The sequence below is a fragment of the Epinephelus lanceolatus genome, chromosome 19 (genome assembly GCF_041903045.1).
Source record: "Epinephelus lanceolatus isolate andai-2023 chromosome 19, ASM4190304v1, whole genome shotgun sequence".
NCBI lineage: Eukaryota > Metazoa > Chordata > Actinopteri > Perciformes > Serranidae > Epinephelus > Epinephelus lanceolatus.
This window is the reverse complement of record NC_135752.1, coordinates 1,044,122-1,069,088: the sequence shown is the minus strand read 5'-3', so window position 1 is coordinate 1,069,088 and position 24,967 is coordinate 1,044,122. Positions and strand designations below refer to the sequence as shown.

Genomic DNA, 24,967 nt, shown 5'->3' with positions numbered 1-24,967 from the left:
TTTATTTTATTGTAAATAATTTTGCTGGGTAAACTTCCCCAGCCTATTTGTAGGAATTTAAGTGTTCTGCAATGATAAAAAAAAAAAATCTCCGCATATATAATAACTTATAGTAAGGGCCATGTCTTGGCTCTTCATCTAGGCTGCTTTTTCAAAGATCTTCAACCCAGAGAGCACTCCTGGTAACGACAGCAGATATGTTTATAGTAAATTTTAATCTGTCACCAAGCTCTATAGCACCAAAGCTACTGTATTCTTTGCTTTGAAACACTATTTTGCCCTTGATCACTTCCCTTCTTCTCCCTGGAAAAGAAACAGTCTTGTCTGGTTTAACAATGACAAAGAAGTGTGTTCATGGTTATGCTATTTAATTATTATGACATAGTTTTATCAAAAATTTGTCAGCATTTGTAAATACTAAGAATACTATGCATGACAGCAAAGAAAGCATGCCCCTTACAACATTGATGATGAAGTAAAAAAACAGATAACTGGTTGCTCTGTGTTGTAGAGTGTAGATCCAAAAATGTATCGGGTGCTCTTGGAAAAAAGGAGGGAACTCCAAAATACTTCAAACAGGAAAAGAATCCAGGCACTCCAAACAAAAATGAGAATGAGGAAGGAAAGATTAGATTAAAAAGCCTTTAATATAATGGCCAACTCATTAAAAAGCCAACATGTTTCGACCACTGTTGGTCTTCATCAGGGCTGGAGAAACAGAGTTGGCCATTATATTAAAGGCTTTTTAATCTAATCTTTCCTTCCTCATTCTCATTTTTGTTTGGAGTGCCTGGATTCTTTTCCTGTTTGAAGTATTGATGATGAAGTGTTATATGTTTTTTTCTTATTGTATTATACAGTTTTCGCATCTGTCAATCACACACTTGTTTCTGTTGTCTTGTTCTGTTTCCGTTTGTTGTCCACCACAGAATATGACATACTGAAGCCAAGGCGTACATTTCAAAATGTATGTTGGTATAGTCACTGATCACCTCACAGGAAGATTATTTCAACACCTGGGCTCGTATTCACAAAGATTCTCAGAGTCCTCTCAGAGAGCTCCTAACTTAGCCTAAAAATTCCTAGCAAGGAATCTTAGCTTAAGAGTGATTCAGGAAGTTTCTGAGAGCAACTCTGAGCAAGGAGGGAACAGAAACTTTTATCTTAGTGAGGAGGTGTGGGTGACCCCGTTGCTAGGTATGACGCAATCTTCTAAAAGCTGTGATTGGTTGGAGGAGGAAAAAAAAAAAAAAAAAAAAAAAGAACAACAAATCAACATGAAATCAACCGATCATAGAACTTAGACTGTATTAAGAAATGTGTAATCGTGAAAATAATTTTATGTCCTGATGATGAAACAGCAAAATTAAATTAATTGTTACACAGCTTCAAAATGTTTGAACGTACCTTATTCACATGCCAATTATCATATTGATTTGCTTATTGTTATGTTTACTCGCCATGCTGGTAATTTTACTACTTAATCTGTTTGATATTAATGGTGGACGCAGACTCAGCTGTCAGCAGTTACTGTGATTGCTGGCCTCCTTGTAAAAAGCGGTTTGATTTGGCAGAATGACCAAAACAACGAATGAAATGGAGAAAAAAAGAATGACAAAGCTGAACTGGACAGAAGAGCAGTGCCTGCTGTTGGCGCAGCTCGTGGAGGAGAACAAGGGAGTTTTAAGAGGGAAATTTGGTCCCGGGATCACGGCACAAGGAAGAGGCAGACTTGGGAGCGCATTGCCCGACACATCAATGCGTCATTCCCTCTCCTTTTACGCACAAGCGATGAGTGTGAGAAGCGCTGGTACGTGCTGCAATCCAAAGTAGGCGTTATTGCGTTACTACGCTGGGTGGGAAAAGTAAGTTAATCCCTGATGAGGTCAACCACAAACATTATCACTGCACGATCGAGCCGGTAGCGTCTTATTAAATCGTTTTAAGTCGTTCAATATATGGAGAATATCTCTCCTTCCTCTCTGTCTTTCCGCCATCTTCTCTGTTTAAGACACTCTTAGGCTTCTTAAAAGTCCTCCTCCCTCCTCTTAACAGTTTTTCACCTTAGGAGCTCTCTTAAGGCCTAAGATGCTTTGTGAATAACTTTTATCTTACTGAGGGAAAATTCTAAGAAAAATCTTAGAATTCGAGGAATTCTAAGATTTTTCTTAGAATGACATCACTAAGAGCTACTTTTAGTCTTAGGATTCTTTGTGAATACGGGCCCTGATTTCCACCAAAGTTCCCAGGTACACTTCCTCCAAAATTTTAAGGAAATGACCTCACTGTCACTTTAGTGTTGTTAACTCTCATATTCACACTGTATGATACATGGTTTATACTACTGTCACGCTTAGCCTACTGATACTGTACATAACATAGCCTTCTGCACTGGCTCAACCTGCTTAATGAACCTGGTTTGGTGTGGTTTGTGTTTCCACCTCACTTCAAGTTCTGGAAAATGTATTCAAATTAGCGTGATGACGTAGAAGATTCGGCGTGTGCCCTGTATCCTCTGCCAGCCCGGCTGGTTACATGCTGGTGTAGAGAGTTGGGGCTGTTTGTCTCAGCCAGCAGCAAAGTTTAAAAGTATTTTAAGATAAGTGTCAAACTAAGTTAGTCTACATATAGACAGCTGTCATTCGACCTTATTAGTGATAATTCGCTATCAGCTGAACTAGCGTGCTGTCCTTGTGTAAGACATAACGTTAGTGTCGGTGGATGAGAGACTGTGGGCAGAGCATATTGAATATCACTGTCTACATCACTGTCTACATGTTTACATGTTCATGCTTGCTGAACACATGTATTGATAAAGTATTGGCTTCTTAAGGGTTTATGTCACTTACAGTAAAGAGTGTAGCTGCTGTCAACTTGAATCATTTTTGAGTTGTCTTCACTTTGTTTCCACCTCGGCCGCTCGTCTGTTCACCGATTACCGTGTCGCATCGGTGTGTGTGTAGATGTGTGTAGAGGAGATCAGCGCCGGTGTTCTGAAAGTTTGCGCTACCCACTCCTAGTCTGATGAACTAAGCCTCTCACTCGTAATGACCTCCCCTGGCAAAAACATTGTGTAGTAGCTACTCAGGTCAGATATGTGTGAGAAGCAGACATACAGCCTCTATAAATGTAATTATAAGTAGAGTAGCTCATTGTGTCAGGTCGGAAATATCTATCAGAATGAACTATCACCTCTATAAATGTAATTATAAGTAGAGTAGCTCATTCTGTCAGGTCGGAAATATCTATCAGAATGAACTATTACCTCTATAAATGTAATTATAAGTAGAGTAGCTCATTCTGTCAGGTCGGAAATATCTATCAGAATGAACTATTACCTCTATAAATGTAATTATAAGTAGAGTAGCTCATTCTGTCAGGTAGGAAATATCTATCAGAATGAACTATCACCTCTATAAATGTAATTATAAGTAGAGTAGCTCATTGTGTCAGGTAGGAAATATATAAGTCAAAGTGTAATAACGTGAGTGATTTCTTCAGCTTATGGCCTTGAACACATTGTCTCATAGCGTGCTGGGGAACTCCACTCATTCAACCCCAACACACCCAAATAAGATGATAGTGTTGTCGGCGTTTTAATTTTTTTTGTCAAATAAACTCAAAACTCAAAAATGTTGGGGTATGAAGTATAGATAGTTCTTTCTATATCTCCTGACTGATACAAATTTCCCATTAGATCACTCAGTTACTTACATGTCTACCGGATGCTTTTCTTAAAGCCGCACGTCTGTCACGTGCGTACATACACTCAAGTATCATTAAACAATGGCCCTATCCCACATGCAGGGGGCTGAGTGAAGAGAGAGGGCGCCGTGACTTTTGACCTACTTTTCAACCAACACTTGTCACAATCTCACAACCACCACACCACTGTGCCGAGGTAAGACACTTTGAAGTATTCCTCCTCGCATTCACGAAGTTGTCAGCAAACTCCACGGAGCAACAGCCTGCGTGGCAGCAGCGACGCGAGCCACAGAGACACCGCGAGAGACTGAGAGAGAGACTCGGGGGAGGGTGTTTGTCTGACGCTGCTTGACTTGCAACAGCACAACACGGACCAATGTAACTTGTAGAAACTGTTTTAAATAAGCAGGACATTACTGACTCTTGTCAGGTAAGACATGACGTGCTCATTTTAACAAACGTCTCTTCTCCGTCGGTTATACGCAGATAGTTTGCAGAGGGTATGCACAAGCTCACTTTGTTGACATGCACTGGTGTCTGTGTGGCATGAAACGCCTCACTGACAGGGTGCAGTCTGTTTACTCAGTTTGGGAAGCTGCAAAAACCCACCTAGCACATATCTAGCTAGCAACCAAGTTAGCTTACAGCTCCAGGCGACCATATGAAAATGATATTTACCCGCTCCCTTGGACGGAAGCAAGGCTGCATTCATTCCTGATACCAGCTTCAAACTGTGTTTTCGCAGTTTTAAACAAAGAGATGTAGGCTACGTAGCCCGTACCATGTCAGGTCAGGGCAGAAGTCTATCAGACTATTCTAACAAAACAGCGTAACATTGAGACTGAATTTCAGTTTAATTTCATTTGGTCACATTTTTCATTAACATGTGGCCACTGCCAAGTCAGCTGCCAGTCAGTCTAGCTAACGTTGAATAAAGTTATGATGGTGGGTATTTATCGTAACATAATCGTGCGATTGAGAAATGTATTTCCTTTCGGTAGGCTATTCTTTTATAACAGGAAATCATTGCAAGCCATTGCTTACGTCTGCAGGTTATTGTTTTCCTCTAAATGGCAGAAAACACTTTTAAATTAAATACATTTGTCAGCACAATATCATGTTAATACAAGGCAACTTGGTCAATGTTTCTACCCTCTTTAAGTTAGTTAAAAATGTATTGAATACAGCTTCTGGCATACAATGTCATAATAGGCTATACAATGATAAAAAACATTCATCCACGTGTATCTAGTGCTGGCTTCTGCATCACAGCCTACATACAGGAAAACAGCCTGTCAACATGATACATTTTACACACAGTGTGGAAGTAGAGCGTCATGTCAGTGTTTATGGTGTTTGGTTTGTGGGTGCTTGTGGTTGTTAATGAACATTACATGCGTTACATGACATTGTAGCAGCAGGGTTGAACATTGTCTGTGGGGTGGGGGGTGGAAGTGGGGCAGGTGTGGTGACGGCAGTGTTAAAGTAGTGGTTGCTGGTACTTATGATGATGCCTGGGCATCCAAGGTCAAATAACTGACTAAAATTAGTCATGTGTCATCTGTGACAGGGAGCCAGTGTCCTGTGTGACTGGGAGGGCTGGTTTGTATCCACCCAGCAGGAAGCCATTTCTTCACATGACCTCAATGAATATCTTTAAATGCTGGTCTGTCGTCTGGACTGTTTGAAGTTTGGAGGAAGTTTCTCTGAATTATGAAAATGCTGAATGTAGTTATATATGCCAAAATGATTAGAGACGTTCCATTTTGGATAGAGATTTTATTAATCTCACACATGGCTATGTGTTTTAAGTCAGTGGTTCCCAACTGATGGGTCGCAATCCAAAAGTTGGTTGCGGGTCCATTCTGAAAGGACCATAAGCAATCTGGAAATCCATCGGTTTAAAAAAAAAAAAAAAAAAAAAGGATTTTTTTCTTCCTTTATCTCTGGAGGCACTGCCCGTAGTTTTCGCCTTGTTGTTTACAAATACTTCCAGGTAGAAAACCAGCAGAGTTTAGCTATATATATCTCACATTTTTCACGTCACTATATCACCATTTAGACTAATCTGATGTTTGTAAAGTCTATAAACACAATGATTGAACAAACATTGCTATTTCTGTGTGCACGTTTTGTAATTAATAACATGGTTATCGTAGATTAGCTGGGCTAACCGTTAGCTGTTAGCAGTGTCTGTAGTAACTCAGTAACTCAAACGGTCCGTGAAAAAAACATTTTTTCCAGCGGATATCTTAGTTACAACATGATTGAGCTAGCAAAGCAGTTTTGTGTTGCTATGTGTGGTATTTATTCAGTTTTGGGAAATCACGATGTCTAGAACACATCAGTGGCTGCAGCTGACAGGGACAGCTAACGTTAACACTAGCAGCAAAGCTAACATCAGGATCGTCATCTGTTAAAAGCCTCCTGTTGTCGGATACGACATGAAATTACTCCAGTTAGCTCAATAATGTTGTAACTAAGACATCCGCTGGAAAAAAATATTTTTTTCACGTTGACGAGACGGCATTTTGGGTGGAGCGGTCGCAATGTAAATTGCAGAATCTGTCTTGAGAGATTAGACCAAAAGTGACTTGCAAACATGTCAAGTTTGTTTAAAAAAAAAAAAAAACTATATTTTTAAGTACAGTGAATATCTGATACGGAACTTTTATTTTGGAGTGCTGTTTCCTGCTGTAGAGAGAGTGTCTAACGGACAGCTACTTGACAGAGACAGCAAACTAGCTTTAAGACATGGTAGGTGGCTGTCAGCCTTATGTGGTCATAATTCGTATTTCAACATTTTTAGAGAGAAGAATGTGTTTCAGGCTGTGTTCGTGTTTTCATTCTGTGGTTTCCATGGTAATGCAGCCAGTTTTTTCCACGCCCCTGGCAACACCACTCAGCCTTGTTTGTAATTTTTCTCAGTAGCCATTAAGCAAAAAAATCTGCAGCAGGCCAGAAAGCATTTTCCCCATAGACCACCACTGTCAAAGAGACATTTGTAAAACTGTTGACAGGACATCTCAAGCTGCAAACAAGGTCAATTATGACACTTTCTTTTATGAATTTTTGATCCATTGAGCTTTTATTTTATTTTATTTTTTAAGATTTCATGTGAATTCCCCCCCCCCCTCGGAGACCTTGGCCCTCCCTCCCTATAAAAGGATACAGCCAGTGAGCAATGGCAGGGCATATTTTCGAAATGAAATGGCAGAAAGCAGAACGTCCACCTGAAGACGACCAGGATCTGACATTACCTCTAAAGAAACAACGGTTGTTGGCAAAGAAGTTGTCGCTAACGCTAACATTCCTCCGTGAGCTGGGAGCCTCATGGAGAAGAGTTGGAACGTTAGCATGGCAGCCGATTAATGCTAACGCTAACGTCCCCACGCTTAAGCAGGCTCCCGGAACGTTAGCACGGTAGCCGACTAGTGCTAACGTCCCTATGTTTCTCCGCCAGGCTCAGTGAGCCAGAGCCGAGAAGCGTGGGGACGTTAGCGTTAGCACTAGTCGGCTACCGTGCTAACGTTCCGGGAGCCTGCTTCTCGGCTCACGGAGCTCGCTGGAGCCGAGAAGCGTGTGTTGGAGAGCAGAGGTAGAGGGAGTTGTGGCTCATGACACACTTTGTTTTGCTCTACAGGCAGTGCACAACAGTGAACCTAGCAGTGAAACAATTTCACTTATTGCCCCTTTAATCAGTGCTTGCTAGCTGAGATTCATAACGCGTAAAGAACGTACGTGTATTATGGCATTATAATAACTGATAAATAACAGAAATTAATGCGGCAGTTAATATTACCTGGCGATGTATCATGAGTATTACCCAAATTTTTCTCATATATCCGTTGCCCTTACAAAAAGCTAAAGTAATTTAATAAAAACATGCAGTATTTCTTAACAGATTACTCAGTTAATCTGGTGATTAATAGAATACTACAAAAATCGATAGCTGCACCCCTACATCAAACACAGCTTTACAGAGAGAGAGCAGGGCAAGGATTGGCTAATCAGTGGTGTAAGATGTTACCCATTTTAGTTGTAAAATAAATAGAAAGTAAATATGTGGTCAATGTTGATACTGCGGCAGGACACCACAAACAAATCAATGCAGGCTATGAGAAATGCTGTAAGAGCACTGCCTTTATCCACCTTATTTTCAAACACGGAAGTAAGCAGTGATCAACTTCCGTTTTTTTGTGCGTGACTTCCAGTCAGCCACTTTCCCTCATGCTTTCCCTTACTGGAGCTAACGGTGCAAGCTAATTTTTTTTCAATTTTCAGTTGTTTATGTTAGTCAATCAGTTAGTTAGTTAGTTAGTTAGTCTGTGTATTTTGTATAACGTTAGATAACTGTGCCCACGTTTCCGTTATAATGGAAATTTATTCCCTCTAAATGCGAATAAATCGCACGTCAATCATAAAATATGAACCAAAAAAGCACAATCTATCCCGAGTGAGACAAACTGCTTGATCCCCGTCTCCAGTGTACCAGCAGAGAACCTGCAGAACCGAATCAGTGAAAAAACACACCGGGCTACACAGCCTCTCTACCTGAGCAGCTGAAGCTGCGGCTCACACCCTCGACACACAGACACACAGACGGTGCTTCTGCATGCCAGCCACACGTGTGCGCAACTGTGAGAAATAAATATGTGAGGTGTACGCTGCTTTTCTATCTTTTTTCCCTTTTCTTTCTTTCTCTCTGTCAGCGACATACACTCCTAACACAGGACGGGTTGTTTTTATTGACTGAGTTGATCATTAAGCCATAGTGATGCGCGGATCGGCTCTGATAGCACCTGAATCAGCATGTACGCATCAACCATCCAGCCGTTACAACATGATTGAGCTAGCAAAGCAATTTTGTGTTGCTATGTGTGGTATTTATTCAGTTTTGGGAAATCACGATGTCTAGAAAGCATCAGTGGCTGCAGCTGACAGGGACAGCTAACGTTAACACTAGCAGCAAAGCTAACATCAGGATCGTCATCTGTTAAAAGCCTCCCGTTGTCAGATACGACATGAAACTACTTCAATTAGCTCAATCATGTTGTAACTAAGACATCCGCTGGAGAAAATATTTTTTTCACGGGCCACTTTGTGAGTTTAGTGAGTTATTACAGACACGGCTAATGGCTAACAGCTAACGGTTAGCCCAGCTAATCTACGATAACCATGTTATTAATTACACACAGAGAAAATACTTATGTTTGTTCAGTCATTGTGTTTATAGACTTTACAAACATCAGATTAGTCTAAACGGTGATATAGTGACGTGAAAAATGTGATATATACATATACATACATATATATATATATATATATATATATATACACATATAAATAGCTAAACTCAGCAAGGTAAACAACAAGGCGATTCCCATTTACACAGTGGTAAGAGTGCTGGACCGGAAGTGTCACACAAAAAAACAGAAGCTGGCTGCGTTCTGTTTTGCCTCCGTGTTTCCGTGAAAAATAAGGTGGATAGTGTAGTTAGAGCCTAGGTTGAACCTGCCGTGGTTGTGGTGGCACCTAGGCTTGGGCTGTATCTAATTTTTCATACCCGTACCTTCCTCGAACAAAATTAAACTCACCAAAACTGTCTCGGTTAGTTCTGTTAGTCCTTTAGTTAGTTAGTCCATTGTTCCAGCAATCACCATCTCTGGTTTGGTTGAAATAATGGTATAATGGTAGGGGAAACACTGTTGTGCACTACATGCAAAACATCTTCAGTACAGCCTCTCCAGTATGAGGTTAACGGATAGATGAGCATCTGTATTTTTGATGGTATTGAAAATCATACCATCAGGATTTCTAAATACCCTGGTACGCCGTAATACCGTGATACTGCCCAAATTAGTTCTGGTTCTTGAACCAGTTTTGTTCAGGATTCTTGGAACCTTTGTGCTATCTTGTGAACCAGCCTGCGTTTCTTTGGCTCTGATGCAGCTGTCTCTATGCCTGAAGTCCCCACTCTTAACTGTGTAACAATGTCCCGCCTTCAGCCCCCACTGACTGGCTGCTCCGTGAGCTAGCGGTGTGATGTTTCACGGTAATGCAACAGAAACTGTCGAGGTTGCAATAAAAATCCTCTATGCTGAAGTTCTAAAGACACCGCAACCTTATTTGGTCAATTTCAATGATGACATGCATGCCCAGAGGCGAAAATCCGACCTACCTGCCTGCCTATATTCACATCAAATGCGATACGATTTTGCAAATAGACTAAATGATTAAGCTTCTAAAAATAAATAGAACCATGGCAAAAAACAAAAAATATGTAGGTTAATCGTCATCAAATGAACATGACCTGGAGCTCCTTTACTTAATAAAAAGAAGACAGAAGTTAATTCAAAATATAGCTGGCATTAGTGCCACAAATGTGGAAAAATAATTAATGCATGGTCCGCTAGCATAATGCTAACATATAATGGAAATCTTCATAGACGTGTTAACAGAAATTAGTATCGGCGCCACAATGGCATTACAATGACAAACAATAAAGTGCAAGTGAGCAGCTCTACATAACATAAGCAAATAGAAACAGAGCAATACATTTGTACTTATAGACATATGTTTCCTGTGCTCTATTAAACTTTAACTGTGTCGTTGTGCTCTACTGCAAGTCTGCATATTCTTCTTCTAAAACTACACAACACTGAAAAGGCATAACAACTTAAACTCAACTCATGCGCCCCTAGTGGTTTGGTGGAGCTGCTGCATCAAGAGAGGTGGCACATTAATTATTATGATATATTTATTTGTTTTTTGTTTTTTTTTAACTTTTAAAAATGCTATGGGCAGCTCCCTGTACTTTTCATTTCCATCTGCTGTTCATTGTTGTACTCATTTACTGTTAAGTATTTTACTTATTACAGTACTTTAAACTAGGCCTGCACGATATGAGCAAAATGTGTGATGTGCGATGATAGTCTTCAATATTGCGATGATGATATGACTTGCAATAAATAAGAAAATATATTTAAGTGTGTATACAGTTCCTGTCTCTTTAAGATTTTTCAGCTTTAATAGATTCCCTGCTTTTAGGTACCCTCAAATACTGAATAGCCAATGACAATAAAGAAAAAAAATGGAAAAAAATATTTTTGACCTTGCTTTTATTAAACAAAACCCACATAACAGAACAAGAATTTACACGTTATAATATCTATTAGAAAAATAAATTAAAGTTTAATTTCCCTGCTCTCAACGAAAACAAAAAATATCTCTTGAAATAAAAGAATCTCAGGGGGAAAAGAGATTAAATAAATAACATAAATAAATTAAATGTGTAAAATAACTGCAAAATTTTCCACTCCAACAGGTCTCTGAAATATGAAATAACTGGAATAGGAGGGTTAATAGAAAAAGAAGAAAAGAAAATTAAATAAAATGAAGAAAAAATATCTACCCTTACAGGTAAGCGACTCCCTTTAGTATTCTCTTAGGGCAAGTTCTTAGCCAAGAAGACCAGCATGTTAACTTTGGTAGGTTTCAAACATACACGCTGACATGTTACCACATTCCCTGATGTGCTGAAGAGCCTCTCTGAGGGTGAACTAGTTGCAGGTATGCACAGATACCGCCGAGCTAGTTTACTCAGCTTTGGGAAGGTGAAGTGGTGGAGTTTCCACCAAGCCAAAGGGTCTGCCTCACTGTCAATGGTGGGGCAGGTAGCTGTTCACTTCAGCTTCAACAGCTTGTTCCATCTGCATGACAGATGTGGTGGGGTTTGGACCTGGAGTGCTTTTGAGCAAACTGCCCAGTGATCGCTTTGCCTTCTTGTCGATGGGTGGATCCATGCTTTGGGCCTCAGAATGTTCTCCCTCCTAAAACATAGAGAAAAAAAAAACATGTTGCATAATCACATTCTAGGGCTGGGCGGTATGACCTAAAATTTATATCACGGTATAAATCGAATCCCTTCACGGTAACGATATATATCGCGGTATAAATTTAAGTGTAAAAGTTATAATAGAAGTGTTTCTGAATGGGTTTTGTAGTCCCTTAGCAAAGCTAAATTGATAAAAAAAACAACAACAACAACAAAAGCAAAGATATAATGTATTTTTTAGAGCATTTATTGTGCAGAATGCAGATCTCAAAACTCAAAATTAAAACCCAGTACTCTATGGTGCAAAATGTCCCCTGGGATCTCTATCAAAAGGTAATTTCCTTCTTTTAGCAAAATCCTAAATGACTGAGTTGTGTTTTTTCCACCTGGACCTTTATGCTCTGCCATTTCTCCTCTAATCATCACACTGTAACCTGTGACAGGCTGCTATGATACCACAACTATCACACATTCACATATGGAGTTTTTTGTGGAGCCCCTAGCGTCACATAGGTTTACATTACCAAAGGTTTATGACAAACTCTCTTGCCGAAAACCAACTCCCGTGTGCGCACGGCGAGAGAGGAGAGGGAGAGACGCTGTGCTGCTGCCAGAGGAGACACTGAATGAGTTCCCTCTGAGCGGTAAGTCGCTAAAAGAGTCTGAGAAGTCTGGGGCTGTTCATAAAACATTAACTCACTCACTCACAAGTTCTCCAGCAACACATGTTGCATGTGCAACGCTAAATCACAGATGTGAACCAGCTCCTCTTGCTCCGCTGTCTGTGCTCGCAGCCATTTTCACACTGAGGAAGGTGCGATGACGTCATCGACGATAGGACAGTAGAGTGCAAATCTCTACCGTGGGCCAAATTTATATCATTTCTACCGTCTACCGCATATACCGTGCAGCCCTATCACATTCAGTTAATACATCATCTGATCATCATCTTGTATTCCACCAGTGCTCATGCCTTTAAAATTTGTAACCTAGTTTGTAGTTACCTCCTGCGATGTATCTTTCATCTCTGACATCACCCTGGTCTTGATGTCTTGGACTGTCTCTCTGCTAATGTAGCTGACCTTGAACCTGAGGTCCATGAATGATGCAACATCTAGAAGTTCTTGTGTTGCTGGGTCATCATATTTTGTATTTGTGTAATCCAAGATTTTCTCTTTAATATCCTTGGTCAAATCTGTGTCACCTTCTTTTTCAGCAAGAACTGATGTCTTCAAGAGATGGAGGACTGGTTTCACATATGAAACGCTCACATAACTTTCCCCTGAAAGAGCATCAGTAAACTCTTGCAAAGGTTGTAATGCCTGATTCACAGAATCAATCACATCCAGGTCCTGCCAGGAGGGAACCAGATGACATGTTTTTCGGTCTGCTGAGAGGACATCAGATAGGGCCCGCCGCTGCTCCAAGACCCTCTCCATCATCTTTTGTCTTGAGCCCCACCTGGTTGGGCATTCAGTGACAAGCGCATGCTCTGGGAGGTTGTTCTCCTGTTGTGCTTCCCTGAGAGCCGTCCTCTGCTTCTAGCTGTGGGAGAAATGTCCCACCAATTTTTTGCAGAGTCCAGCAGCACGGGCAATGCGGCTGTCATGTTTAAGAGCATTTTCTGAAAAGAGGACATGAAAACACAAAAACAAGTGAACATTTTAGCATTATTGCAATTTTGTAACATTTGCAAAATAAAAAAAAAATATTTTGACTAATTGCAGATGCATAATTAAAGGAGCTATATGTAAGAAATCTAAAGTAAATAGTCGTTAAATCATCCTAATATGTCACAGAGACTTAGGAATAATGTTCATATAACATACTGATCTCACCGACAGCAATAGTACAGCCAGAATATTTGCATTTAAAAAACATGTTTACAGTCTGCAAATCAGCGTGTCGCTGTCCAGCAACCTCAAATCTCTAGGGGAGGGGGCGGCGGACACGACTCACGGCAGTATTTTGAATTTGAGTGCAGTAACTGTTTTGGCCACATTCTTACATACAGCGCCTTTAACTACACAATAATTCAGAGACTACATGCAAGTTAACTAAAACGATTATTAAGTCATAATTCATGTATTATTATCAGAGGTAAGTAGAGTAGCCAAAAATTGTACTCAAGAGTATTGTTACTTTAGAACAATATTACTCAATTAAAAGTAAAAAGTAGTCATCCAAATAATTACTTGAGTAAGAGTAAGAAAGTATTTGGTGAAAAAACAACTTAAGTACTGAGTAACTGGTGAGCAACATCTGATTTATTTGTCAAATAAGAACATGAATGTAATCAATCAAAATAATCTGCAAATTCATGTATTTTAAACGATGCCCCTTTAACTAAAACAAAATTAAATTAAATCTTTACAAAAACAACATAAATCAAGGCACAAGAAACACAGATATATATATATATATATATATGTGTATATATATATATATGTATGTATGTACAGTACAGGCCAAAAGTTTGGACACACCTTCTCATTCAATGCGTTTTCTTTATTTTCATGACTATTTACATTGTAGATTCTCACTGAAGGCATCAAAACTATGAATGAACACATGTGGAGTTATGTACTTAACAAAAAAAGGTGAAATAACTGAAAACATGTTTTATATTCTAGTTTCTTCAAAATAGCCACCCTTTGCTCTGATTACTGCTTTGCACACTCTTGGCATTCTCTCCATGAGCTTCAAGAGGTAGTCACCTGAAATGGTTTCCACTTCACAGGTGTGCCTTATCAGGGTTAATTAGTGGAATTTCTTGCTTTATCAATGGGGTTGGGACCATCAGTTGTGTTGTGCAGAAGTCAGGTTAATACACAGCCGACAGCCCTATTGGACAACTGTTAAAATTCATATTATGGCAAGAACCAATCAGCTAACTAAAGAAAAACCAGTGGCCATCATTACTTTAAGAAATGAAGGTCAGTCAGTCCGGAAAATTGCAAAAACTTTAAATGTGTCCCCAAGTGGAGTCGCAAAAACCATCAAGCGCTACAACCAAACTGGCACACATGAGGACCGACCCAGGAAAGGAAGACCAAGAGTCACCTCACCTTTGTTTGGGCCAAGAAACACAAGGAATGGACATTAGACCAGTGGAAATCTGTGCTTTGGTCTGATGAGTCCAAATTTGAGATCTTTGGTTCCAACCGCCGTGTCTTTGTGAGACGCAGAAAAGGTGAACGGATGGATTCCACATGCCTGGTTCCCACTGTGAAGCATGGAGGAGGAGGTGTGATGGTGTGGGGGTGTTTTGCTGGTGACACTGTTGGGGATTTATTCAAAATTGAAGGCACACTGAACCAGCATGGCTACCACAGCATCCTGCAGCGACATGCCATCCCATCCGGTTTGCGTTTAGTTGGACCATCATTTATTTTTCAACAGGACAATGACCCCAAACACACCTCCAGGCTGTGTAAGGGCTATTTGACCAAGAAGGAGAGTGATGGAGTGCTGCGGCAGATGACCTGGCCTCCACAGTCACCGGACCTGAACCCAATCCAGATGGTTTGGGGTGAGCTGGACCGCAGAGTGAAGGCAAAGGGGCCAACAAGTGCTAAACACCTCTGGGAACTCCTTCAAGACTGTTGGAAAACCATTTCAGGTGACTACCTCTTGAAGCTCATGGAGAGAATGCCAAGAGTGTGCAAAGCAGTAATCAGAGCAAAGGGTGGCTATTTTGAAGAAACTAGAATATAAAACATGTTTTCAGTTATTTCACCTTTTTTTGTTAAGTACATAACTCCACATGTGTTCATTCATAGTTTTGATGCCTTCAGTGAGAATCTACAATGTAAATAGTCATGAAAATAAAGAAAACGCATTGAATGAGAAGGTGTGTCCAAACTTTTGGCCTGTACTGTATATATAATTATTATGTACCCAGAGGTGGGTAGAGTAGCCAACAATTGTACTCAAGTAAGAGTATTGTTACTTTAGAACAATATTACTCAAGTTAAAGTAAAATGTATTTTGCATTAAAACTACTCTTAGTTTTAATACAGAGTAAATGAGTAAATGTAACTAGTTTCTACCCACCTCTGATTATTATTATGGGATTATTATGGGACAGATTAATATGTGGTATTTATTAATATTTTAATTTGAAGGATGAGCTCAAAATCAATGATTAATTTATTTGACAGATACAGTGTGTGCATGTGGCCAGAAAGCCTGTTTTCAGGGCTGGCCATGCAGTGAGGGAAATGAACTATATAACTTTAATATCAAAGGATTGCATTTGCTATTATTTTTTTATTAAGATGAGTAATATTCAGACGGCATCCTGCTCTTGAGCAAGTTCAGGTGATACTTCAATCTCTGATAATAATTTCACGTACAGCAAATACACTTACACTTACCGCAAGATGCAGCCTGTGGCCAAAACACTGCAGTCTGACCCAGTGGTTAAGCTCCATGGCCTTCACAACATTTGCCCCGTTGTCAGTGGTCACACAGGTTAGTTGCTCCTCCCGCAGATGCCAGCTGGCCAAAGCTTCACATAACCCACACGCCCATAACCCATACTGTGTCTGTAGACACTGTGCTTTCAGCTGAAACTCCCGGTCCACAAAGTGAACAGTGAGACTGATGTAGGGCTCTGTGGTCCGGCTGAACCAGAGGTCTGTGGAGCACGCAAAATACTCGACCTGGCACAGCTCTGACTCCACCGTCATCCTGCATTTCTCATACAGTTTCGGAATTGCAACATCAGAAAAATAATTCCGTGATGGCACCTGATATCGTCGGTCGAGTTTGTTAACTAGACTCACAAATCCGGGTCTGGTCATGGTATTAATGGGCATCATGTCCTTAGCCAAATAGTGAGTTATGGCCTCCGTTATTTCAGTGTGTCGTTTAGTTTGGAGTGGTGCTCACAAAACTCTGAGCAATAGACTGTTGCTGCAGTGATGGCAGCGTTACTTTACTGCTGCTCGACTTTTGTGCTTTAGATTGACTGGCCTTGAATTGTTCGTGCAGCTCTTGATGGTGGTGCAGCAGGTGGTGATGGAGGTTGGTGGCGTTACCTCTAGACGTTGCTACAACCGCTCTGCAGGTCCTACACAGTACCTGAGTCTGTAAATCGTCTTCTCGCTTGAATCCAAAGTATTGCCAAATCGCGGAGGTGCTTTTTCTTTTTGGCACAAGTGTTTTGTCCGTATTTTCACCGCTCTGCTCTCCTGCCTCCGCCATCTCTCTCCATTCCTCTCGCTACTAACATGAGTGGAGCCGGGTATCATCTGATTGGCTAAACGGTGTGCATGCATGGCCCATGTGTCCAGGGCTCCATCTGATTGGCCAAATGTCAACATGCTGAGTGTGAAAGCATGGCGCATGCAAACAAAACTTACCGCATGTCAGACCAACTTTTGCGATGTGTTTATCGCGCATGTTCACATCGCGATGATGATGAAAATACGATTAATCGTGCAAGCCTACTTTAAACCTCAGGGAGTATTTTTATATTTTTTTCATTCATTTGTTTACTTGTCAAAGTTTTTTTCAAAGTGCTGCTGGCAGCTCCCTGTACTGTTACACTGGAAAAGTTCTCAGAATAAATATATGCTTAATTTCATTTGAATGTAGTGCTTTGTCGGTGTATTTTTTAATTCTGTGTCAACTGTGATTTTTACAGCAGACATATATTGGTTGTAAATATCGGCTATCAGTATCTGTTTCATAATAATCGGCATTGGCTCTGAACAAACCATATCAGTTGATCCCTACTCTGAACGGTTTAAAATTAGCTTCGGAAACGAGACCAGACGCAGTTTCATGTTAGTGGAAAAGTGGTACAAGAGCGCTGTGTTTTAGTGTCATTTACGGGTGCCCTGCTTCTGTCTACTGCTGCCTGTGTAAGAGTTTGACACGATGTTTGAGGCGGCTGTGACTCAGGAGGAGGTAAAGCTAAACACTGCAGTCCATATATTTAAGTGTCCTTAGGCAAGATACTAAAGGTTTACTACAGGTCTTACCATGTAATGGCAGCAACAGAAAGTCATCTTTTAGTTGCAGCTGCTATTCTAAACAATCAATCTAATCAGCTTTGATCAATCTGACCACAGACTGATCGTATGATCTGTTCTCCACCCTGCAACTCAAACTCAACACTGGACATTCTACTCTGTCATGACATCGCTCTCTGAACTTTAAAATTATTTAATTACAGAATTATTATTACTATCAGTTACAGTGACCCTCAAGGATATTTTTGTCAAACGTTTTATCACTAAAATTGAAACTTAAAGTTTTTTTTTTCTTTTTTAAATCAGAGTCTGTGTGAAAAGTCTCACTTTTGAAAAATAACCAGAATTAAGGTAAGATTCTCCATCCAGTTGCTTTTTTTCCAATACTGTAGCTAAGTAAATGCACATGGTATGAGGTCAACCTGGGAGCTCTGCTGTTGTTACTTCGTGGTGTATGTTGTTCATCTGTCTGCAGCTCAGCTGGTGTGACATATCTTATGCTGTGCAAAGGATTGTGGGTCAGAATAGCCAGAAAAGCATGCTGGCTTGCATACTGCAGAATCCAACCAGATGCAGTAGAACATCCTGGTATTTTTGGCATACTGCATTTGGCATACTATGTATTGGGACATAGTACTACATTTGTTTCTGGCATACTAAATAGTATGGTAGTATGGGTGTTGGACTGAACATCATGGGCACTGAGCTATCACTCATTTGCCAATGGGGACGCAACCCTGAAAAAAACCCTCCCACGACAGAGGGTTATGTCAGAAGCGCAAACAAAAAGGGAGGCAGGGCAAAGGAGAGAGCTGGCAGCATGACTACAAAGCTGACGGTGAGGGCCAAAGTCCTATCAGTGAGGAAGAAGCAAAGGGAACTGTAAATAAAGGATTTCTTTCAAAAAAGTAAAAGACCAACAGTTTACACCATCACACATACATACACCACACAAATAACTTGTTTGCAAGTTGTATGTTTTGCTTTTGAAATTATTATTATTTTTTTTTTGCCTCAGTTCCAGCAATACCCATGGCTGGAGGCATTGGGTCTCATTCATGAAAGTGAGTAAATCTGTGTGTAGATTTGCACATAAAAGCCTACGCTACTAAAAACCTACTCTGGATTCAGGAACGCTGCGGGAAACTCAGATTTGATCATAAACGTGTGTATGATCATGAATGCCAATCCATCGTAAAGTGACAGCGTGATCCCGGTAATCAGCAATTAGCATAAATCCCCGCACATGAATAGCCAATGACCACCATATAAGGAGGTGTAGGTGCATCCTGTCGACCTGTCAGTCATGGCGCAAACAAAGAAAGAGAAAGAAAAAATATTTTTTCCGAAGCGGAGATTGAAATAATTTTGGGTGAAGTGGACTTAAGAAAAAACATTTTATTTTCTTCAGTTAGTAGTGGTGTGACAGGGACAGGCAAAGCAAAGGCCTGGAGGGAGGTAACAGATGCTGTTAATGTTGTCTCCGTAGTACAAAGAACCATGTCAGAGGTGAAGCGTAAATGGTTTGATATAAAACTGGAAACGCATAAGCACACACACAAAAATACAGCAGTCACCAAACAAACAGAAGATTCAGTTGTGGGGTTTTGAATGAAGTGGGAATGGGAAACCAGAGGTGTTTTGTGCGTAATGGATAAACTCTAAATCAGTGATGGCTGTCGGAATGTAGAGCTATTTAACATTTATTTTAACAAATGATACGGATAACATATAGCCTACAGCAGTTTGTATGCATCGTCTTCAAATTATTTGAATCTTAATAGCCTAAAGCTCTGTTTTATACAACGTAAATTAAACATTTTTCAAATCAGATTTATTCATTCAAATGATCAAAAAGCCACAAAAAACAAACAAAAAAAAAACAAAACTTGTTGTCTCACATAATTCTTTCAGCTGGCGCTTGTTCCTTCGTGGTTCCACCACCTGCTGCCCCAGCTGAACCCAGGCACTGAGGCCGAAGAGGCTGTGATCGGCTGTCCTTACGGATATTTTTATTATCATCATTCAACATGTAGAAAGAACGTGTATTCTATTGAGTCGATTTACATAGATAATTCACAATCATGAACCTAATCTGGATCTTAAACCTGCTAATTGCCAACTAATTTAACTAAATGTGTTATATTTTTAATATTTTGTCATGTTTAGATTACGTGTTTCAAAGGCATCTGTGTATTGTGTACATAACAGAGCGCAATATGAATTAAAATTGTAATTTCCAATAGTGACAAGCAATATTTATGTGCTTTACTAAATTTACACAAGCACTACGAGTGGTCAGGAGCAGGAGTAGATTTTGTTAGTAGCTATGAAAAGATTGGAGCTACTAAAATACTGATGAATGCGGACACGCACATAAATTTCCGTCTGTGAACAGTTTACACACAAATTCCTTCTGCTCACGTTTCATGAATGAGACCCATTATGGGTAAGATTGTTCATCCATCAGTCCATTCCATCCTTGTGAACATGATGTCTCAAGAATGCCATGAGGGAAATTCTTCAGATTTGGTACAAAAGTCCACTTGGAGTCAGTGATGAAGTGATGTTTTTAGTGGTCAAAGATCAAGGTCACTGTAACCTTGTCTGTTTCATGTTTGTGAACATGATATCTAAGAACGCCTTGAGGGAATTTCTTCAAATTTGGCACAAAGGTTAACTTGAACTTGAGGATGAACTGATTTGATTTTAGTGGTCAAGGGTCAAAGGTCAAGGTCGCTGTGACCTTGCATCCAACTCATTCTCGTGAACGGAATATCTCAAGAACAGCTTGAGGGAATATCTTCAAATCTGACACAAATGTTCACTTGTACTTAACGATAGACTGATTAGTTTTTGATGGTCATAGGTCAAACGTCAAGGTCATTGTGACCTTAACGATCTCATTCTTGATAACGTTATATCTCAAGAATGTGGGAATTTCTTCAAATTTAGCTCAAATGCTCACTTGGACTTAATGAACTGATTGGATTTCAGTAGTCAAAGTCAGTGTGACCTTGCATCTGTCTCATTCTCATGGACATGGTATTTCAAGAACACCTTAAGGGATTTCCTTAAATTTGACACAGGTGTCCTCTTGGACTGAATAAAAAAACTGATAAGAGTTCTGTGGTCAAAGATTCAAGGTCAGTGTGACCTCAGAATTTGTTTTGGCAATAACTGTAGAATTTATATGTTAATTATGACAAAACTTCATACAAATGATTAATAGGATAAAATAATTAAGTGATGACATTTTATGAGAGCTGTAATTCTAGTTTTCTTTTATGCTTGGCTGGAAGACAAATTGGTGCAAAGAACAAAGGGATCATACACTGAGCTGGCAACCAGTAATATCCCCCATCAAGTTTGCATCTGTTCTTTACAGTCCATGTTAAAGATGAAGGTGTTGCTTTCTGTTAACGCTGCATGATATATTGTTTCAGCATCAACACTGGGATGTGCAGATGTGCAATACTGGCATCACAGGACATACAATGTCAGATAAGACAAAACATGTCATGTTGCAGCATTTTTGCTGCTTGATACAATAGGAAAACTGGTACTTGATGTTGTGTTACAAGCCAAGCCTTCCCCTTGTGCACTGGTTACATGTGTATGTGATGTAGTCTGGTGGCATTTCTTATTGGAAGTGAGACTCTCCTGTGTATGTATGTGTGTGTAGACAGACACTTTAACTGGGCCGTCAAATGTCACAGACACAGCGAAGCACAGAAAGATGAAGTGTTTTTCCAAAGCTACAGCAGTCAGCAGAAAGTTTGTAGATAAGCTCAGGTTCCAATATAACGACTTTTAAAAGGGCTGTGTTGAAGAAATACAGCATCTCTTAAGCGCAGTTTTATCATGATGTCTCTTGACCATTCTTCACCACAGAGTTGGTGGACTTTTAAAGCTAGAGTGCAACTCTCAGCCAGACTGAAGCTTAATGAGTTAGCCCAGTGGTTCTCAAACTATTTTTTGGGCCAATGCCCCCCTATTCAGTACCCAAGTCCCTTACCACCCCCATTAATCATATTCAGGGTGATGTGTTATTCTGTCTTTTCCTGCCCTTCTTATCTCTTTAACAACACCTTTGAAAACATAATTAGCTGATATGAATTCCGAGTCCTGCATTAAATTCCATGAATGGCTGACCGGAGGCTCTTGATGTAATGATTTAAACAAGCCCGAAGACCGAGGTGGCTGCTAATGCTGTAGAGCTCCTCCTTAGTTTTCCCGATGGATCCATAAAACTGCCTCAAAACTGTACCCAGCAAGGTCTTCTCAACAGACTGAATGTTGACATTTTTTTTTTTTTATTTTTTTTTTTTTTAGATTTAACCAAGTGTGAAAGCAGTTCCAAGCCCATGTTGTTTGCCTTATAGTGTTCACTTTCCCAGGCTTCTCTCCTTCACTTTGTCCTCATCTGACGACCATTCATAGTTTAAATCAAATGTTATTTCTAGAAATATGTCCATCTCTGCGACACAAAGTTTGTAACAATCCGTTAGGTAACGTTGGGTTACTATTAACCATTAATGTAGGCCTAATAAACAATCTAGAACACCTGTAAAGCGGAATGATACATAAAGTTAAAAAGTGCTGTTATACTGTATTAGTGAGGGGTGGGAATCGCCACAGGACCCAAAATATGATATTATCAAAATACGTAGGTCACAATACAATATTGTGATATGCTGAGTATTGTGATAAAATATATTGCAATAGGTCCCTATATTACGATTTATTGCCTTTTTTCCCAACTTTCCATGGCAAAGTTGTAACTGCCAGAGTTGAAGCAAAAGGCGGCTAAAGAACTGCTACAAATGGGATCGTTTCTTTGTGAATTTGTCTGGACTTAGTTTTGATGAATGGTTGAATGACGATGAGGCTGCTACTGCTGTTGCTTTGGTATATACTGGACACATGCTCTATATGTCTTTATGTATATGGGCTGAAATCTATGAAATCTATGAAAATATATTGCCTAATATGTAAATAAATAATTATAGACACACTGGAAGTCAGCATTTATTAAACTAATAAATCTGAAACATTTTTTGTTTTTTATTCCAAATGACCTGAAAAGCAGATTGGCAAAACACCACCTAAAAATGGGTTATTATGATGTCTTTTAAACAAATGATGCATAGTAACTTTTATGAAATCATTCACTTCAGTAAAACAATTTTGGAACTCAAACTCAAACACTGCATTTGCAGAAGTTCTCCAACACACTTAAAAAGGCTAAAGCCCTAATATAATGGTAGGGGAAACACTGTAATGGGTGTGAGGCAGGGGTGTCCAAACTACGGCCCGTGGCCCAACTGCGGCCTGCAGTCCATTTTTAATTGGCCCACAGACAATTCTAGAAATATAATGGAATATGGCACACATTTGAAACTTGTGTGAATCAACATCAGCATCTCTCCCTCCCCGACTTCTACCGGAGCTTGGAAAAGGAAAAGTTTCCTCTGATGAGATGCCACGCAAAAGTGGCAATCTGTTTGACTCAACATACATATGTAAGCAAACATTTTCTCTGTTAATGCTAAACAAAAGCAGACTGAGAACCAAAATGACCGACAGCCATCTCAACCACCAGGTTTACTCCTGACCTGCCAGCCATCCTTCAGTCCAAAGCGCAGCATCACTGCTCCCACCGAGTGCAATGCCGTTCCCATTTTACGTGAGGTAAAAAGATATTACACAGTATTCATGTGTTAATAAGCAGGGGTGCACATAACTGGTATGCAGGTACGCACATGCGACAAATTTCAATAATTCGTAACATCATTTCTGTCACTACTCTGTTTTTGCATACCTGAGCAGTGACACTGACTTTCTTGTCTACGCCTGTTTCTTTTTAACACACGAAGGAGTAAACATCGCTGTGTACAGCGCACACACTGTGCAAAATCAGCTGATCGCAACTTTACTTACTGTGAGGCAGATTCAGTTGCTCCGTGGTCAAGGGACATTTGTCTGGATTTTTGGCACGAGTGGCATCAGATCAGCCACCACAGCTGGATTGTCAGCGCTGTGATTTAAATACCCAGCACAGCTGATATTCACTGGAATAACTCATTAAAAATTATGCCAAGCAGCTCGGATTTCCCGCCATTTTATTATTTTATCCACTTCACTTCAACCGTTCACCACCAAAATTTTATCATCTGTTCATTGTCCCATTATCAACCTTTCATCAAAATCCATTCAGACCTTTTTGAGTTATTTTGCAAACAAACAAACAGACAAACACAGGCGAAAACATAACCTCCTTGGCTGAGGTAACAAACGTTAATTGGTATGTTGATAAGCCCAAAAACTTACATAACAAGCTTGAAATGTACCCATCCCATTTTCCCCTTATTGTCCCCCCCTCTGTACAGAGCTGTGAAGGGGATCACCATCCTGACTAAGAAGAAATCTGAGGCTGCTGTTCTGAGAATGAGCTGCCAACCCTTTTTTTGAATAAATAAATGACAATCCATTAATGGAAAGCTGTGATGTAGGCTGTTTTTTTCTTTAAGCATATTTAACAATATAGCATATTTGACCAACAGACAAAGAGTTGGTCTGTCTTTCTGAACACTGCAGTGCGTCGGACATAGACCTTCAGGGCTCTAACAAGCCCTCTAACGAGATTTGAGTCTTTTTGACCGTCACTACCCTTCTTGGAGGTGTTGTATGGCCGTAACTCCACTAACATTCAAATGAAAGTCTGCGAGTACTTTTGGCAGGAATGCAGGGTTTGGACGCAACATGACACCAGCGTCATCTGGCAGGAAACAACAGCTCTTATCCACTGATAGGGTGTGCAGTACCCCCACTCTTTTGGCTGATGTCACTGCCAAGAGAAAAAACACTTTAAGAAACAGTCACTTAATGCTGACTGACTCCAGAGGCTTAAAAGGTTCCTGCTGCTGGCAGCCAACACCTGACCCAGGTCCCACGGTGGAATGGCCGGCCTCCTGGTGCGCAGTGCAAGCCTCTGTGCACCCTTCAGAAACTGAGAGATGAGGCGGCAGTTTCCATCTGCAAGCCTATAATCCCCTGTACGACCAGCCTTGATAGCTGCCACCATGCCTCTAAGGGTTGAAGGTGATTTTCCCACCTCAAGCAGTTCCTGCAGGTACCAGAGCACCTCTGGGGCTGCACATGTCAGTGCATCAGTCCGGTTAGTTGTGCACCATGATGCAAAGAGCTCCCAGTGGTTAAGAGTTTGCAGCCCTCATAGAGGGTGCCCAAGTACTTTGCATGGTCCTAACCACTGACTGCATAAAGTGCAACACACACCCCTGCCGGCGCGGCGCTGTGGCCGTCAAGGGCCGCCCCCCAACACACACTGGCAGCGGCGCACAGCGGCACCATCAACATGTATTTCCCACCCCAGCCCTCTAGGTGGCTGTACCTACACTAGTTGCCAACGGTTGCCAAC

General features: G+C 40.4%; 1 protein-coding gene and 1 pseudogene across 8 annotated transcripts in view; one reads left to right on the top strand and one right to left on the bottom strand.

The window, feature by feature from the left end:
* The window catches only part of nek6 (NIMA-related kinase 6), a 112,438-nt gene that overhangs the window by 2,694 nt on the left and 84,777 nt on the right, over nucleotides 1–24,967 (top strand). Inside the window, exons 1-2 of one of the 8 annotated variants that reach the window (XM_033646791.2) lie at nucleotides 3,789–3,901; nucleotides 11,033–11,127. The exons of 1 other annotated variant lie outside the window; for it this stretch is intronic. The gene's annotated coding sequence lies outside the window, so the exon portion shown is untranslated. 6 more of the 8 variants (XM_033646788.2, XM_033646794.2, XM_078162372.1 and 3 more) reach the window with 6 other exon arrangements.
* LOC144458784 (E3 SUMO-protein ligase ZBED1-like) lies at nucleotides 9,050–24,613 on the bottom strand (annotated as a pseudogene).